Source organism: Euphorbia lathyris, chromosome 6 (assembly GCF_963576675.1).
Source record: "Euphorbia lathyris chromosome 6, ddEupLath1.1, whole genome shotgun sequence".
NCBI lineage: Eukaryota > Viridiplantae > Streptophyta > Magnoliopsida > Malpighiales > Euphorbiaceae > Euphorbia > Euphorbia lathyris.
In genome coordinates, this window is record NC_088915.1 from 398,645 (window position 1) to 404,422 (window position 5,778).

General features: G+C 34.5%; 1 long non-coding RNA gene across 3 annotated transcripts; it reads right to left on the bottom strand.

The window, feature by feature from the left end:
* Positions 1-1,544: 1,544 nt before the first annotated feature.
* Positions 1,545-4,980, bottom strand: LOC136232089 (uncharacterized). Of its 3 annotated transcripts, none has more exons than XR_010690298.1 (6): positions 4,459-4,980; positions 3,368-3,891; positions 3,207-3,266; positions 3,069-3,130; positions 2,670-2,966; positions 1,545-1,785 (listed from the first exon to the last, which is right to left on the bottom strand). It is a non-coding gene; the product is annotated as an uncharacterized lncRNA (long non-coding RNA). The 3 variants fall into 3 exon arrangements; XR_010690299.1 differs by having other exon boundaries at positions 2,670-2,833; positions 2,918-2,966; positions 3,207-3,891; XR_010690297.1 differs by having other exon boundaries at positions 3,207-3,891.
* Between the last annotated feature and the right edge of the window lie 798 nt (positions 4,981-5,778).

Consider the following 5,778-nt stretch of genomic DNA (forward strand, 5'->3'; position numbering starts at 1 on the left):
TACATTTTAATAATACATTAGGATTTACATTTCTTATTTAACTCATTATTTAAAAAAAGTTAAATTAAGACTAACATGACTGAATCGTCAAGAATAACAGTTTGAATTAAGAGGTTGGATAGCTCAAAAACAAACCAGAAATTTGAAAGAAAAAAAAGGAAGAAGAAGAAATCCAATTGGATTTAAAATCATTACATGCATTCACTCATCAATTTATCAGAGTAAGATAAAAATCTCAAATTGCACCCGTTAACTCTACCGAATCCACCATAATCATCTGAAATTCAAAATCCATTGTATTGAATAACAAACATAACGTACAAGATGGAATCGGGTCGTAAAAATGTATGAAAATCAGAAACAGAAAAAAAGAAGAATTCCAATCCTAATGTATTCACTAATTTTTCCTTCCCAAAATCTTTCTCTGAATATGCAAATTAAAAACAGATCTATAAATTTAAAGCATTCAAACAAACTGTTTGTTTGTTTCCACAAAAAAAAAAAAACACAAAAAAAAAGTATTCAACATCATGTGTGAATCAGAAACCAAAAAAGAAGAAGTCCAATCCTAATTTATTCTGTAGTTTTTTCCTTCACAAAAGTTTTCTCTGGACTGCAAGAAGAAAAAAACATTGATCACGGTTGATTTGTTTGCATTAATTTTAAAGCAGATTTTTCACAAATACTTGATTCCTTACCAAAAGCTTTCTCTAAATCAAACTTATTTATGTATATCAGACTGCACTCAAACAAACCACAACTTACAAATTAATTGAAAATAAAATGTTGGTATTGGCTCCATAATTGAGTACATCATGTTGAAATGGTGTTTCCTAACACTCTGTGGCCAAAGAAAGGCTACTCTGATGGCTAATATTGCACAACATCGCCGGCGATCAACCATAACTAGGGGAGGAAACCCCTCCTCCTCATGTTTAGTCATTGCCGGCCACATGTGCAATACTAGCCAGAGTAGCTATGGATGGAGATTATTTTTTCTTCTCATTCATCAAGATCTGTAATAAGAATCACTACAAGAAAATCATCAGTTAGGGACTGAAAATTCGGTCGCAAATCAGTCCCTAAATGCGTTTAGTGATCGACTTTCATCAGTTACCAACGGATTACAATCGGTCAGTAACTAGTTTCTAATTAATATAATTAATTTTCACAAAAATATAAAGTTAAATTTGGATTGAAGAGAGTTCATTGTAAACAACATAACTAAAACATAGATGCATAATATTAATAACTAAATCAACATTAATACAACCTTAGTAATACACACAAGCAGCATTGATAAGCAACTTAGTTGATACACGGCAAAGAAAAAGACCTGTAACAATCAAAAACTTTCCTCAACAATAACCTGCCACATCTAGGACATCACACACAACTAGTCCAATAACCAGTCCAATACCAGTCCAAAATCGTGTAACAAATTGTCCTCCAAACTTAACTTCACAGCAAAGCACCAGAGAGGAAACTATAATATTCACAAATCATGTTAGGAAAAATTCCCTAATGGAAAACAAAGGAATTAATGAGCCACCAACTTGAACAGATATGACTTAGTTTCTAGTCTCAATTACATAAAGAGTTTATTCATCATACTGAAAGAACACAAAACCCAGAAACTAAAACTGAACCAGAAAAAAAACACAAAAAGCACACCAGTTGTACCATCCAGAAATTTATTATCCTGACTCCGAGAAAGCTCAACCATCAACTTGGCAATCTGATTGTCGACATCCATCTGCTCCAAGATCGTAGCACCATTATTCGCTGAGAAAACAAATAAATTTAACACAATATGGAAGCTCTTGAAGAAAATCAATCTCACAAACTAGATTTCACTTCATAAAGAAACACAGTAAATTCCAGGAGATAATGGGACCTAAATATAAGATGCACAAGAACTTATACAACAAGGACTATAATCTCCATAATCAAGAGTACATTGTTATAATGGTCTTCACATTATGACAAACACAGTAGAAAATCTATATCAATTATTGAACCCCAATTTATACAAGCCCGAACTGGTCAAAGTAACTCTAACTCATTCTAATTGTCAAACGGATCTAGTACGTAAACCTCAAAAGGTCCGATAATACCCAAAACCTAAGCTTTTTCAATTAATTAGTTGTAACCAAATAGCCCAAAGTGAAATCTATCGTGCAATAATGTCCCAGATTTGTTTATCAATAGCAATATGATTTTAGATTTTAAGATCCCCCCAATTAATGTCTCTTACTTATTCTTAGAACAAATATCATTCTAAGCATCTCTAGCCTATGTATATATCACTCTTACCTTTCCATAAATATTTCTGCATTTATCATCTACCAATTTCAACAAGTAATCTAATAAAAGGAAAACAAAAGTTTAATGCACTTGTATACTCATTAGAATAGAAATAACCAATTGAAACTGGCCAATATATAAACTTAGGGCCTTCTAGGATCGATTATGTTAGTGCATGAGAAAAGGAATGGATGTGATTGGATAAATGACAGTATTCACTTATGCAAACCTCTCAAACCATTTCAATATACCACTATAACCATACCAAATTGGACAATGCCGACTTAGCAAAATCTCCACTGAATCTAAAAACCATGAAAGCATTTGATTCAGATGATCTAAAAGATTAATAGGGGAAGAACCTCTAAAGGCAGGACGCTTGTCCTCAAACCTTTTCTCCCAGCTCATTTCTGACATCACCATCATGACTCTGAAGCATCTTTCCCAGCTCGCTCCTTTCTGAGGATGACTCGCATGATCCCAAAAAGCCAGAAATTCGCTCCAATGCCATCTCTGGATCACACCTCTTGAAAGACGAAACACAAAAACACATTTTGTTATAAAACATGAACAAAGAAACAATTAATGCACCAAACAAGAACGTGGTCACCAAAAAGACTTGCAGCTTCTTTCATCACAGTTCCACATTTATTTTGAATCTACAACAAATAAACAATTTCAGATCAGTGCACGAAAATGAGAATTTGAGGACTTTGCAACTTCAAGGAAGAGCTCGTGTTAAGAGAGAAATCAACATCTACCAACACCAATTTCTTTCCGAAGTAATGAGCCAAGGCCTTGGCAAGAATTTACTGGTGAAGTTCTGCAAGATTCAAAAGGACGTGTCAACTAATACTACTTCCCAGATTAGGATTAAACATAGATTTGAGAAAACTAACCTGCATTTCCTGAAAGCAATATAGCTCCATTCATGAGTAAAAGTCAGGCTATTAAACCACCTTGCTTCCAGAAGGGTGTCGTGCACAAGAAGACCGACCCAGTTAAGATGGCTGGAGCAACTATTAATTAGGTTTATAGCTTCAAGGGAATCCGATGCAACCTGAATTGCTAGGTATCCTTCTGCTCGAGCCAGCCTGAGACTTTGTAGGATTGCTTGTAGTTCTTCCTCCAGCGGAGTGTAGGAGAGACCTATCGGACTGCTACCACCAAACTGAATCCTCCCCTTATGATCGTGAAGCACAACGCCAAAAGAGCTGTTATTGTTAGTCGGCCTAAATGAAGCATCGCAATTGATTTTGCTGACTCCGGTTGGTGTTGGACGATGCCTCCTTGGAACTCTTATACTCCCTTTCGCCTGTAAGTCTTCTTTCGACTGCTGCCTTTTGAATGAGTTTGATCATTGTCTCGATTGCTTTTGGCACGTCTAGAGTTTGTTTACCATGGGCTTTGCAGTTTCTTTCAGTCCATAGGGCCCATATTACCCCTACATACATTCCAATTTCTTTTCTGGACATTTGAGCTAGCACTTGAGAGGCCCATTCAATCATTGAGTGGCCCTGTATTTTGTAGACTTTTAGTGGAAGCTCAGCCCCTTTCCAATACAAATGTGCGGCTTTGCAATCTCTAAATAAGTAGAGCAATGTCTCTGGTTAGTATGGTTTGCTCGTTGTTATAACAGAAAAGTCAAACAACAATATGAGAAAGATCAATGAATTGCTTACTCAGACAAAACAGAGTGTAGCCAACAAATTTATCAATTGTAGAAGAAAGAAAACAAATGAAGGGAATATTAATAGCTAAATAAAAATGAAAATCATACATGAAATATTTTCAATTATGTTGCACAGAAACTATATTTGCAACTCTGTTCCATAAAAACTATACTGCAATTTCATCATATGAGCACTACTTCTCAGTCAATTATATTTGCAATTAAGGTCCCAATACTAGCTACCTCCACAAGGCAAGACACTTTCTTACATATAACTCCAAATTTTAACCAAAACTCTAAATCTTAGATATACAAAATACCACCACGTGAAACTATGGATCATGCTTTCCAACTTAATTTAAAGATTAAGTCAAACAATATAACAACAATAAATCGAAAGCGACCAGGAAAGACACTTATAAATACCCTGAGCTACAAATAAAGAATATATATAGGATTTTCACAGATAAAAAATGTACTTGAGCAGAGCAAATCTTGAGATTGATTCTCTAAAGATGCTTCAAGTGTTGCTTGAGAAGTCATTTGGAATCATACTCTCTAATCTTCTTCCTGGCCACTTGAATTCATTTTGAGATATGTAAGAAAAAGCAAATGACTCAAAGACCAGAAATTGAAAGAGGAGAGAAAGAAACATATGAATATCAAGAACTCATCTCATCTTGCTCGTATTTTGTTGCCTCAAAACTCATCTTGTTGGCCACTGTCCCCTTGAAGCCTCATCGGGTCTCTAATCTTGATTGCGCAGTCTGAAACCCTAATAAATCTCTCGTCCTCCTCTAGTGTCAGCAGCCACACTCTCCAGCAGCTGTAATCTACACAAGCCGTCAACAAGCGAGTGAGGGAGATTAGAAGAAGAGATCGAGTGGAAGAATCTAGCCAGCAACAAGCGAGTGAGAGAGATTGAAAGAGGGGATCGAGAATTTTTAGGGTTGGAGAGAGGAAGAGTCGAATGAGTAGATTAGAAGAGGGGATCCCTTGGGCATTAGTGTCTTTTTCTTTTACAATCTGTGGGCATTAATGTCTTTAATTGTTTTTAATATTAATAAATAATTTGTTTTTTACTTTAGTTTAATTGAATTAATTTAATGACTTAAACTGTGGTCTTTAAGAATCATGTGTAGTGGCTAAAATGTGCCTTTAAAGTGGGCCCCATGTTTCCATAGGATTACCAACCAATAATCTTGTTAAGGACTAACTTTAGTCTTTAATTAATGACCGATCTTATTTCAGTCAATAAAATTAATCATTATCTATTGTTTTTCTTGTAGTGTTAATCTAAGAGGCTCTGATCCATTATGAGATTAATTGAACAAAAACATTAAGCTGATAGCTAATTACTGCTAAACAACATCTTTTATATTAATATGTGATAGTTTGAAGATTAGTTATCTTTAGTGCATTTTTTTTTGTGATTTATATAAATTGCTACCCTTATATAGTTGGAATGTCGTATGTATCACATAAGAGATACATTTGCTAATTATTTAATGATCAAAATTTGCTACATGTAAGATCGATTTACAATATTGCTAAACTGATCTTTAAGGCCAGTGGTTGATCTAAAGATCATTGCCGCTATTGTCAGCATAGTATGTCATTAATGGTTAAATGCGATACATTTTTTTACTAGATAATGTAATGTACAATTGAAGAACTTGATTTAGGTCTCTCCAATTGAAGAACTAGATAGTATTTACAATTGAAGAAATCTTAAAAGGTTAGTAGGTCATTCTAAGTAAGTTTAAAACCTTAATAAGATATTTCCAAAATTCAGGAAA